The sequence below is a fragment of the Lepisosteus platostomus genome, chromosome 7, assembly GCF_059453375.1.
Source record: "Lepisosteus platostomus isolate fLepPlt1 chromosome 7, fLepPlt1.hap1, whole genome shotgun sequence".
NCBI lineage: Eukaryota > Metazoa > Chordata > Actinopteri > Semionotiformes > Lepisosteidae > Lepisosteus > Lepisosteus platostomus.
The window spans coordinates 54,164,287-54,178,320 of record NC_142617.1 but is presented as its reverse complement, the minus strand read 5'-3'; the positions used below and the strand labels follow the sequence as shown (position 1 = coordinate 54,178,320).

At 35.2% G+C, this 14,034-nt stretch overlaps 1 protein-coding gene across 5 annotated transcripts in view; it reads right to left on the bottom strand.

Moving 5' to 3' along the window:
- The window catches only part of lingo1a (leucine rich repeat and Ig domain containing 1a), a 516,838-nt gene that overhangs the window by 141,802 nt on the left and 361,002 nt on the right, over window positions 1-14,034 (bottom strand). For 2 of the 5 annotated variants that reach the window (XM_088641271.1, XM_088641273.1), the window contains exon 1: window positions 6,718-7,117. The exons of the other annotated variants lie outside the window; for them this stretch is intronic. The gene's annotated coding sequence lies outside the window, so the exon portion shown is untranslated. Of the gene's footprint in view, window positions 1-6,717; window positions 7,118-14,034 lie in introns of those variants that run through there. 5 annotated transcript variants of the gene reach the window in all.

The window sequence follows — 14,034 nt, the reverse complement described above, 5'->3', positions numbered from 1 at the left end:
ATACTACTCAGAAATCACATTAAATTTCACTATTAAAATTGTAATAGTTGGGATTATAATAGTTGTAGATTAGTTTTTGATGTAACATTTTAAATAAGAGACTTAATTAAAGCGTTGAGTGTTTGGTCACAGCACACATAGGTACAATAGGCTTCAATAAATGTGTCATTAAATATAAAGACAAAATCAAAAACAGCAACATGCTTAATGTAGCTGAAAACAGAAATATAAATATTGTCCACAGAGCTATGTTAGTGGTGTGTCTGAAGATATTTAGATGAAGAGCTGTGTATAAATTCACTTGTGTTTTTATGTTTCGTGTCCACATTATTTTTCTTGAATATCTCCACGGCTTAGGGCGGTTAGACTGATCAGCTTATTCTTCAGTTTTGAACTATCTAAGTATCTCTATTGTATTTTGTTATCCTATCCATGCCTTTAAGATTCAAACATGTTTATACAGTAAAGCTCTGTAATGATCAGTGCAAAATAAGAAGCGCCTGTAGGAGGGATGTAGGAGGTATGATAATTGGTTGAAGAGTTATAACTGTTCCCTTTCTAGAGAGAATGAGCATTCTTAACTGTTCAAGTCTGTTTCACGTTATTACTCTAACAATATATTACATTATAAGCCCCTCCTGCCACTCACTGAAACAACACAAAGGAGCATGCAGCTGGCTGGCAATATCATAACATTGAAATTATTACCTTATCTCCCTATTCAGGCACTACTCAAAGTGATGTGGAATGATATGGGCTCTGGCCTTGCTTCTTCTTTCATATAACAGAGACCATATTTGCAGTCAATAATATCTTTACGTTTGTGCAAAAGTTTATAAACAAGTTCTCTAACCATAACTCATTTTTGTATTCCAATAAATCCGAGGTTTGGAGCACTTTCACCAGTGGCAAAGAATCTTAACCAGGAGATTATGGAAATGTCCTTTTCATTTTGGTTCTTTGAGAAAACGTTATTTTTCACGGCATCCCCTGTTGCTATAAAGAATTTCTATGGTATAACAACATCTAACTACCTCTGAATAAATCTACTAATGCACAGTTTTCAGATCAAATGAAAAGGAATTGCTGGTCCTTATCTCTAGGAAGGCTCCACAGTGAATGTATGTTATGGTAAAGAACATGCAATATTTATAAATAGTATCATTTCAGCAATTGTAATTATTGCTCACTTTCTCAAACCCTTGATGTAAATTATATTATGTTGACTAGTTTTTTTTAATATGAGAGAATATTGCATGCCTGATCTGTCAGTTTTCTATTTTCACTCACTCCTTACTGCACCACATTCAGCCTTTCACTGTGTGTAAGCCATTTTTTGATACTCACTCCTTTTATGTGACATAAATGAGCTACTAAGCTGATGTGCTCTGATTTCTGCATCTGTTTGGAGAGCTACATGCATTACCAGCTGTCCATCTTTAATCAATGAGGCCAGTGCAATCTCCGCCTAGCCCTTTATCTACATTACTATTCAGAAATCAGTTTCTGTTGGATATTTCATGAAATAATATTTATATATATTAATTCAAAATGAAATATTAAAACTTAGCAGTCAAGTAATATTTTGACTAAGGTTATTGTATGCACATGATTCTCTATATGCTATGAATGCTGATGCATTATTTTGCATTAAATAAATCCTGTTCGATCATGGGTTATTGTAAAAGACAGATGGATGGAGGGATTTAGGAAATCACAACAACCCAAGAAAGATATCTACAGATAAAACTTGTAAACATTTATAAATGCATTAATACTGAAGTCTGTTTTGTCAAGCTGTGGTCAGCTTATTGAATTGAGATTTCTACAGGTCAAAGTTTGAGAATGATGGTTAATTAAATATATTCATATGAAAAATTCCTACCTAATGTGTTTTAAAGTGCAAGAAATCTACAAAATACTGTATACAGTACCTGACAGGGATTAATATTTCACTTCGCATTCTTCTTAATTGCTTTAGTATACATTTCTGTCAGATTTGATTGTCTATTCCCTTCTTGATGAAAAAAATCAGATCTAGATTAAATATAAAAACTTTTAGTACTACTGTATGTCTGCTCAAAGTTGAGGACCATTATGTGTTGCTTTCCAGCTCAATTAAATACTCAGATTAATTTTATGGTTTAAGAATTTGCATTCAAAAGAAAAACTGGTGACAGTTGTTAACTAAAACTGTACTTTGTTACAGCCAGGCTAGTGAAATGAAAGATGGATTAATTAAAGATTCACACGTTCTCTGTTGAACATTTGCTTGCAACCTGAGCTCCAAACATTTATTCCAGTAGTTTCTATCTGCATATGCACAAGTATTTGTGAATATTTGAGAATATTAACTGAGACATCCTTATAATGAAATCAGAATATTTTAAAAAAAGTTTGATAAGTAAAAAACGCTTTTATTGCAAAGCACAAATTAACATTAATTACAATTGTACATTAGCCACCACCTATGATAGAATTTATATATATAGTATATAGTATTTTGAGTTTCTTTAATTATTTTTCAGTGCTGCCCTATGAATCATGTAATTTGCAAGTAATAAGACACATTTTAATGAACATTTAATATAGAATTGTACATCAACTTAAAATTAATTAATGCAAGGCAAAATAAAAGTATTTTCAATTCAAACATTTCATATAGGAAAATTACAATAGTTAGAGAGTAGAACGAATAAAAGAATGCACCTTTTTAGTCCTCCTCCAGAGTTACAGCTCTGTGAATAGGTCGTAATGAAACAAACTATAGTGTGAGGCACAAACCGAAATCATAAATGCAATATATCTAGGTCTGATCACTTTTGGGTTCATTGTAAGTACCACTAACATCTTAAAGAGTGTGTCAAATGATATTTAAGAACTAGTTAAGATGTGTATTTTATTACAGCACCAAGGCTGATTTCAATCAGTTAAATAAGATAGAATCTGGTTACCGCCATCCTTAACTGTAAACCTACTATTGTACAATCATTACTACATTGTTCTTTGCATTGAAGTTAAATAGGGAGGCAATTAATTCCCTGTGGGGAGAAGCAACTAAGAAATTGATATTCACTTGAAGGGTTACTGTGTTCAATAATGTAAAATAAAGGGGCAATTAATTCCCCACTGTGATAAAGACCCAAGAGATTGACTGGCTGTGCACTTAGATACAATCTTCTTCTTACATCATTAAAATTGACCTCATCACAGCTTTACACGAACAATATGATTTGAAAAACTTGTACCCCAGCTAGAAAACTAATCTGAAATGTTCACATGTTGACTTCAAACATAAAAAGTGGGAGTCATGTGTCAAAAGCACACATATGTACTGTATAAAGAAAAAGCATACTTTGATTTGTTAATAATCCATATCAACTGAGATCCTCATATCAATTATCTCTGAACACCCATGCAAGTGTGACAGACGCAACAGCCTCCTCCTTGGAAGTTTAAACGAGGAAAAAAAAAGTTTGTTCAAATATTCTCCCAAAAATCCTTGCATTGAATCCATTCTAAAAACAGCACTTGAAAGGTTACAGATATTATGTTTCTATTTTGAATTATGTGAACAAAAGCAGCAAGGCTTAAAAATTCATTCATGGATTACTTACAGCTGCAAAAGGTTCTTAGCACTCTTAGAAACATGTGCACTCTTGTAATACCATTTCTAATTTAAAGATTAGGCACATTTGATTTTCTTGGAACAGAGCTCACCTTACACTGACATTGTCTTTAGCTGGGAAAGCAAATAGGAGAGGCATTTTCATAGCTCTTCTCCCGAAATAAACTATTACAGCATTGCTGCATTGCCAGAGATGATGAAAAATTATCAATCACAAATTACATCTCACTGAAATTGAACAAAAGGGTTTTTTTTAAGTCAGCATTATCCTCTTTTAAAACTGATACAAATCAGTAAAAGATGAAAGACTGAAATGGAAAAAAAACACATTTTAATGGCCCTATAAAATCTCATCAGAAGTGTCATCAGAGCTGCAAAAGATGAAAGTAATCACTCCTTGACTTTTTGCAGAGATACTCAACTTCCCGTCATCATCCCTAAAGAAGTGTTGTTGGGCAGACCTTGCAAATTTTGTCAGGTGCCAACCACTCTATAAACATAAATTTGGCTATGGAATCCGCTCCAGTAATTTTCAAACACTTTACTGGTGGATCAAACATTTTTGAAGCAGTCTGTTATCACAGTGCGCATTGACAAATCCTATGAGAGTTCATTTGTTTTTCCAATTTACCGCAACGATCAGCACTGATGATTTAAAATAAATTCCATTAAAAAGCATCTTTGAAAAAAGGACCTCAGAACATTTCCCACTGTGGTCTAAATTCAGTTAACCATAATGAAATGTATGTTAGGATAGGAGTCCTTAAAGAGAACTGTTTCATACAATACTGAGTAGCAAATTCTACACCAATACAGTATTACAATGCATTTTATATTTTAAGCAAGCACTTGAATTGTTCTCAAAGTTTGTTAAATGTTATTTTTTTCCTTGCATTGGTCAATATCACACATTAAGTTGCCTAAATGGGGCCTAGCTCTGAATCATGAAATACTGAGAATTTTTAATTAAATAATAACAATACAAACTTGGACATGTTAATTGTTAGAAGGCCTGTGCTAGTCCTTGACATTGGCTATTTGTAAATGCAGTTCTGCATCTAGATGGCTGTCCAGGTCGTTTTGCGTCAGTTTGCCATACAATAAGCCAAACACTGAAGACAAACCCATTCTAATTTCTCAGGGGTGCCACCATGGGCAGTGCAGCAGCACGTGCCATAGCAGCTGTGTGAATGCAGTACATACTATGGCAAAGACAAATATCAAAACAGATTCATCTTGCAAAACAGTTATTACATTCACACATTCATTTAAAAAGCTAGTGTTTTTTTTTTATTTTAAGCACTTTCTCTTGAAAATACACAGCTGAAAAACAGAATTAAGCTGCCTAGTATTGAGAACCTCATTATTCTTAAGATCTAAGAGATGGTAGCACTGCACCTACTACTGAAACCAATTGTCAACCACTTTGGAGCCAAAGGTAATACCATGAAATTCATACTTGCCACCTTCCAGACAACTAGCTCTCATCACTACTGAGCTTTAAAGACCAGTTGCAACCCACTTCTGAAGCCCAACCACTAAGAATCAAGAATTAGTACAAGATTGTAACTGTTGTTCAGTTCAGAACTCAGATCACTGCTTTTCACACCAAACCTTAGTCTGCACTGTGTGTGCTGAGTTGCTAAAGTGCAATATTTTCAATCCACTATACCTCTCTGATTTATTATTTAAATTCCATAGCTTAAAGCCTACAGAGACACAAATTGGGCATTTTAATCTCTCCTAATACCAATTTATTATAAACACTTGGCAGAAATGGGTTAATGCATGTATGGTTTAACTTCATTTGATATTACCCATATCTAGCCAGTAAATGTAAAAAATAAGACAGTAATTTGATTCTACCTTTATTATTTTTGTTCCATGTTATTGTAATTCTTCTTTGAAACAGAAAATGCAATAAATATTGATGTTTGGTGGAAGAAAGGCAGGATGGCAGTCTGCAGTATTTTCCCTAATCAATCTGCTTTGGCTTTTTCATTTTTTTCCCCCTCTGAAGATGTGAATGTGCCAACAGCCATTCAGGCAATTTCTCTGCCTGCTCTCTCTTCATTATGCCTCCAGCTACTGTGCTTCCCAGCTGGTGGTTAAAAAATGCTGCCTTCAGTGCATCCAGTACATCGTGATTGCTGACAAGTGATGGAAAAGTCAGGGCTTTAAATCCCAAAGTGCACTTTGTTAAGAAACCATGGATTCAGTTAAATAAAATAATTAAAATGCATGGAAATATTTTTTTAAAAAAAACATTCATCATAGAACAGCATTTCTTTCCATTCAATTCAGTGCTATCTGAAGATTTTTTTAACCTGAACTTTCTTTTAATGCAATGACACTGGGACTTTAAAAGAGTTGTTTGTGTACTCCCACCCCACCCCCCAACACACAGATACAAGACCGCAAGTAAACATTTCTAGAGCATTCTGGCAAAAGTCTCTATCACACCAGTGTGTGATACAGCATCCTCAGAACCTTTAGGGTGTTTATGTTAATTGGGACATTGAAAGCAAAAGCACACCATCACTCACCTGTCTCAAATGCAACTTGGATTGCATTAGATAGGTCAGAGTGAACATCAAATGTTAGAAGTTGTCTCTGGAAAACAGAGTAGCAATCCTTGTGGTCATCATGTTCCTGCTTTATCAGCAAGAGCAGGTAAAGCTTGAAAGGTTCAGAGTGTCTAATAACCTGAATGTCAATTATAGAAAATTACAATTACTGCATATACTGTACTCCCCACGCACCTCAATGGCGAAGCAGCACCAATACAGTTCACCTACAGCACCAGTGCCCTAAAAAGGGTTAAGTGAAGAATGAAAGAGGTGCTGTAATTAATTAGTGGATCAATATCAGGTAGCAACACAGGGAGTGCTTTCCTTCATGCCCTAACAATCTAGGTATTCACACTGAATACAAACACAGATACTGCATTCTGGCTCAGTAAGCTCTCTTTCTCTTTTCCCCACATCCCAGTATAACAAACATTGTCTCCTCTCTAAATTTCAGCTCTCATACCCTCCCTTTTCTGCCACCCCTCCTTACAAGGAATGTGTAAAAAAAAGAGACCTTACCAGCGTTACTTGGAGATTTCCAAATTTTAATTCATGCTGCCACACTAAACATTTAATCCAAATGCCTCTGAGTGGTGAAGAGAGACTGAAGATTCCATTGAAGAGAACAGATTTGGAGGGAAAAAAAGCTAGAAGATTTTAAAAAGGGGTGGGGGCTGAGCAAGGTATGTGACTAAGTCATCCAAACCCCCCGTTCTGATTTAGTGCTGAATACTCAGTAGTGCTGAGTGTTGCCCTCTACCTCCAAAAATGTGCTCACATGTCAATGCAAGCACACACACTGGCTATACCTATAGATCAGTGCGGATGAGACGAGAGAGAAGAGATGGGGGGTGAGGACAGTGCAAGGTGGAGGGAGGAGCTGCACTGCATTCAGAATAGAGATGGAAAGAGGGAGGGAGGAAGAGGGAGTGTGTGTGAGAGTGAGAGAGAGAGAGACTGGCTGTATATAGTGGATCTCATACAAAATGGGAGCCTGCACTAATGAAATTCAATTCCCACGTTCCATCATAGCTGCAATAGGGAATGGAAGGGGGGGGTGAGAGGGCCTGGAGGGAGATGACAAGCCTGTCACTGAAACCAAGAGGATTGAATCCATGGGGGGGGGGGGCAGGAGTTGAGCTTATTTTTGTTTTATTAACCCCCCCCCCCTCACTACCAGCAGCAGCATTACCATCTCCCCCCCCCTCTTCTGTCTTTCAGAGCACAGATGATTTATGCTCCCCTTGTGCAAAACCCGTTTATTGTCAAAGTAAAGCACGCACTTGCAATATGATGAATAGGTGGGGATGAAGGTAAATGGGCAGGAGGGAGGATAAACAGGCCAAGAGAGAAAGGTAAAGCCAAACAGAGGGGAGGTGTGGCGATGCCAGCGGAAAGCTCAACAGACAGACAACCTCTGCAAATGGGCCACTGACGTTCTCCTCATGCATTTAGCCAGTAAAGACAGTCTTAGATTCTGATGGAAAAAAGGATAATAAAAGGCAGGGAAGCATAAACATTCAGCGATTTAGACATTCAGAGAGTGATGCTCATGCTTACCAACCATAAAATGTCAAGACCAATAACTATACTGTGCATCACAGTAAAATAACATGGTTACAAAAAAAAGTGGACAGCACCTGTAGCCATGCAAGCAGGTAGATCAGCTGATAGTCAGGCAGAAATAAGCATTAAATAAACAGACAAGCAGTGAAAGACAAATAATACCTGAAAGTTACAGTAGTTTCAGATGCTTTGTTTTCATAACAAATTGGATTACAAAACACTGGGATTCATTTCAGTAAGGTCTCAAAAATGTACATTTACACATTAGTAACATAAATAATTGGAATGATTAATAGTATATCTTTACGAATAACATCCCTGTAAACATTTTCTTAAAATAATTATTTTGATGTGGTTTACATCTTTATGAAGTTAATGATAACAGCTGATTTGAAAAGCCTTTCTGCACACTAACGGTTTACATTACTATGTGCAGATGTCATATACTGTTTATCAGTGTAATCTAAGAATATTAACTCTAGTTTCCTTACAAAAACGTTGGGCATGCCTTTTAAACTGTCTGTGATATCGAGAGGGGCAGGTGGCCAGTATGACAGTTACACTCACAAATGAAATTTAAGTGGAGCTCGAATTATGTTAATCAGATTGGTGGTATACTTTAACGCATTCAAGGTAAAACTTATTTGAAACTTTAATTGATTTCCTGGGTTGCTTTTCATGGGGGATGGGGAGGTTGGATGTTAAACTACATCTAAACTAATACAGTTCCTAAATTGTGATAGACTTGCAGCAACATACAATGGAGAGGCTGACAAATCAAAGCACAGGGAACCAACACATAGAAACTAACTGGCGACTGGCCCAGTTTGTCAATGAAACAAAGACTGCCACATCCTTCCTGATACTGCCATCTACTATTATATTACAAATCCACTTCACTCCAGGTCCTGGAACTAGTCAAAATTTGGAAACTCTAGAAAAAATCATAGATACATAATCATAGCCAATCCAGTGCACTTCGTCAGAGTCAATAGTGAAAAACAAACCAGAGGACACACTTACAATAAGTAGAAAGTACAGTGTAGTACAGAAGTACAGAAAGTGCAATTAAAACTGAGTAGAGAGTGCATTTTTTTACACCAGGGTTGTGGAAGTCTAGAAAACGTTAGTCAATATCCTAAATTCTTTAAAAAAGACAACTAGATGAGAGCCTTGGATCGGTTACTTTCTAGCTTCCAATCTACCTGGATGAGCCAAACATCTGTTTCTCATTTGTAATCTTTTTTTACATTCTTGTAACAATTAGAAAAGCTCCCCACATCCAAAAGGACACCCCTTACCCTAACTCCTATGTTACCTTGTTATAATTTACAACTCAAGCACTGCAAAAGATTAAGACAAAAATAAAACTGAGGGTAAAAGCTCTGACTACAGGAAATTGGATTTAATTTGGCCAACACAGTGAATGGCTCATAATTTCTGTGGTTCATTTGTTGCTCAAATGTTGTTTAACAAAGAATTACTTGTGATTATATAGTCCAACTGACTTTTTGAATTTCCCTTTGGGGGGAATTCTGCAACTCAAAATAGTTATATTTAAACAAAAAAAGTGTATTAAACAATGTAGGTCTGACTTAAATACATGGATAAATTACCTCAGTCTCACTGTAAATGTTGGGAGAGATGGTCAGTTCTGGCACTAGTACCTCAGTTGTACCCAGTATCTGGTCCAGCCCATATTTCCCAAACTGATAAATGTTCACCATGGGGTTTTTATATTAGTTTTTTCTATAAATGTCTGAATTTCACCATCATGCCAATGTTGTATTCTTTTTTGACTGTAGACTGTAGGCAGCTAGACCACTTAAAAAAGCAGCTGGGGGAAGTGAACCAACCTAATTTCTATGGTCTTGTGACCATAATGGCTCTATAATGAGATGAATAAAGAAAGTATCTTCCAGGAAGCATGCTGCTAAATGCACCTGTCATTCAGCTACAAGATGCAATCACAACAGAGGCTCTCTTAGTCTAATACAGTTATACAGCCTTCTATCTGTCTCTTATTTCCGTGAATTAGTAAACAGCGTTTGAAGTAACCAGAACTTTTGTCTATGCTTCAGAAGTTAGTAAATAAAATTGCATAGGCATTGGAGTTTTGTGTGTTTGGCCAATTCTGGTTGTACTCGCTACGAGAATAAAGTGGCAAATGTAAATCATACTGGTCTTCAGCTATGTCTGTCATTAGCTAAAAGCACCATGACCCTCTGAGCAAACATTCATTTCCTTCTCCCCTTGCAGACATTATTATCCTAACAACATATGTGCTGCAGTTTGCTTAGAGTTGCTCTTTGGATCAGTGAGTTGACAAACCCAAAGCACTTCTGATACAAATTGCTACATATGGTGAAATTATGTAATTTTCACATTGGAAGTGGAATGACCTACTCATCATTCACCTTTGACTACCCTTGGAAAAGGTTTTGCTTGTATGAGATGGGTTGGTGATAAGCCTGCAATAATATCCTTTTGTACATTTGCTCTGAAGTGTATAAGGAGAAATTCAATGTGCTTTCTAGAAGTTGCATTCACCATGCACATCACCGCATAATCACAACATACTGTAACTGCTGCAATATTTTGTTAACACACCTTGAATTAAATATAATTTTGGGAATTGTTCTCTTCTTTTACTGATCTTTATTGGAATACAGAGCACATTACACTGCTCTTCAACCAAACAAACTGCAAAGGGACTGTAAGGAGGTTGCAAATAATGCATGTGAACAGCAAGTATATTTTTTCTAAATAGGAGTACATGCAAAATACAGTTCAGACATAGTTTGCTGATTTACAATGTATAACATCAATTGAATCAATTAACAAATCAGGGCCTTTTGAAAAGAACACACACCATATACTGTAGGAAATGTTTCAATTAAGTGTATATTTTGTAATGTTGTTTTGTACTTCTTAGCACACTGTTTTGTTTTATGGCTTCCATCTTTAGAAACGTATTTTACAAATGCGTAAACAGCCCACGGGCATAAATAAGCCCAGAGGGGTCACTCTCAGGAATGAAACTTACTTTAAAAAGTTCACATGAAATTGAAAATCCAGCACAGGCCAGTCTCAAAGCATTCAACCTCTGTGTGGCACTAAAGCTCTACAATTTCTGGTCTGTATCTACAATGTGAACAGAAGAAACTGGTGTGACAGTACATCTATTTTGATGTATAGACACTATGCATCTCCATCCCTTCACTTTCAGTGTGGAAGTGCTGTCAAGCTGAATAGCAGAATTCTAAATATGGGCACACAATTTTCAGACATCCATTTTATTTCAGTAGTAATTTGTGTCTCTCTGAAAAAAATAACTCTTGCTCTGATGTTATTGTGTAATCCTACCACCATAAAAAATGTTTTTATTTCAAAACCAATAGAAAATATTTAGGGTTTTAGTTTTTAGGAGTTAAAATGCCCATGGCTTTCAATAGTATATAGTAATGTTTTTAGAGTAATGTAGCAGATTAGCAGCAGAATGGATTAGAGGTACACTATGTACTGTATACCATAATAATGTAATGAATCATGCCTTTCGAGACTGTTTAGTTCTTTTTAACCTACAGAAAATCATTTGTCTGGGCCATTTAAGATCATGCATACTGTATGGTTCTAACAGTTTACAATCCAAGCAAAACTAAGTAGTCTCCCTCCTGCATAAAATATGCAAACTCTGAAGCTAGCTACAGTAATAAAGATCAGTAATGACAACTTTATACTCATAGAAAATAATGTTGCAGCAATTTGATTAATAAAACATTCTACAGCCAGTAGCGTCAAAATGCAAGAAAACATATTCATGTTTGGATTATGTAATAATTCATACAAATCAAGAAATTACTGATATAATATATTATACATAGAGGAGATCAAAACACAAAGAAGCCACAAAAGAGTTCAAGAATTATATGCTAGAATCATGCATTATGGAATGCCAAGTACACTCATCCCTTTCTATATGAACATAATTGTTTCCAAAATGTCTGCATGTAGGTGAAAACTTATAAAACTGACACTAAGTGATCATTAAAATACATGTTAAAAGTCTCAGATTCTTTCCCAGTGCTCATAACTAATGTATTCCTGTTTGGCTTAGGTACTTATCTGATGCATTTGAATAGTTTGGCAGTATACTGTACATTGCAAAGTACAATTTGTTACAAGAAGAAGAATTTACCAATACATCTTTCCTATGAAAGATGTTATGTTTAAATATATTATGAAGCAGTTATGTTAAAAATAAAATTTGCACAAAATTTTTACCACATGAACAAGAAATATGATGAACTTACAGTGTATTATATGAAAACTGTGCATTTATAGTGTACATAATCAAAGTAGAATATCTCATTGTATGAAGTTTTAACATTAGTGAAACAATTTTTTTAATAAATTATGTATCGAAAATATTGTTACAAATGGAGGATTACAAAAATGGTGAAAATCAGGATTTGACAGAGCGGTTTAGTCAATAAGTAAAATACATTTTCACTTCAAATCACTTCAAATTGTAAGTGATTTTCTACAATATACTCTATATATATACAATATATTCCCTACAGATATAGGGTCTGTTATGAAGCTGCATTATTTCAATAGGGTCTGAAAAACTTTACTCCAGGAAATACAGGACATTTATATTTAATTTAAAACTGATAAAATGCTTCTGCACAACTCAAATATTCAAAATCATCCTGCAGAAAATTACTGTACATCATGTTCAAAATGCTAAGTCTGCTACCACACAATACAGAAGTATCTGATCAAGGTAGTTGTAATAAGGAATCCCATTTCTTTGCAAAGACCCAGTCAGATATGTTTATCATTATTAATAATTAATTATAATTCCTTACACTTATATAGGGCTTTTCTGGACAGTCCACTCAAAGCACTTCACAGGTAATGGGGACTCCCCACCACCACCACCAATGTGCAGATCCAGCTGGATGCAACGGTAGCCATAGTGTACCAGTATGCTCAACAAACATCACCTATCAGTGTGGAGGAGAACAGTAAAAGCCAATTCATAGATGAGGATTATTAGGCAGCCATGATTGGTAAAAGGCAATGGGAATATTTTCATGAAATGCCCTGGGAGTAAGGAAGTTTTACATTTCATCCAAAGAACACTGCCTTTTTACAGTATAGTGCCCCCTTCAATTATACTGGGGCACTAGGACCCACACAGACCACAGAGTTGGCACCCCATACTGGCCCACTAATACCTTTTCCAGCAGCAACCTTACTTTTTCCCAGGTACTGACCAGGTTCACACCTGCTTAGCATCTGTGGACTGCCAGTGGTGAGTTGCAGGGTGATATGACTGCTGGCTTTAAATTATTCAAATAACTTCACTGTATACTCTGAATACATCACTATGAAATAAAAATATATAATGAAATATTTTTTCAATAACACACTGTTATGCAATGTGCCCAACATACTCAACATGAAAAAAAAACACTGCAGTATGTTAAAACATGTTTTTACTTTAATTTTACTTTATGTTTTTTATCCCTCATGTAATTCTCTTACAATGTGTAATTACTCAATAATTCTTAAATCAGTGATGATTTTCTTCTCATAAAATCCTCTCAAAGTGCAGTTTTCATGAATAGAACCATCAAAAATGAACTAAAACCAATGGGGTTGTATTTTAAAATTTTGGAAAACATTAAAAAATAGACATACAGAGATCTAAGTGGTTGTGTAGAAGATAAATAGAACTGAATTATAATCAATTCTGAGACTCTCCTAAATGACAAAACTAATTTATTCAAACTTTGCCACAAAATGTAGAATTTAATTTCACAGTTTGTTTTTAATTTAGCAGCTTTTATGCTACTCTACACCTTACAGTTCTAATTCAAAAACAAAACATACTTATGGGTAATTTGGACTTACATATAGTATATACTGTATACTTAAAAGACAAAAAAATAACAATTTTAATTGCTCATATTCAGACGGTACATGCTTTAAAAGGCTTTATTAAGCCATCTTTAATACAGTTTATTAAATTACTTGGGCTAGACTTTACCATATGCTCATAAAAAGTAAATTTTATTTGCAATAAACATGTTAGTGTGCATGTACTGTACATATACAATACAGTATATTTATGTTGACATGTAAAAGAAACTTAGTATACTGACAGAGAAATACTATCCTACATTATGGGAAGTGTTGTCAATTAACAGTTGTCTGTGTTTCCTAAATGCATTCAGAAAGGCAAGAAGCTGGTTTCCT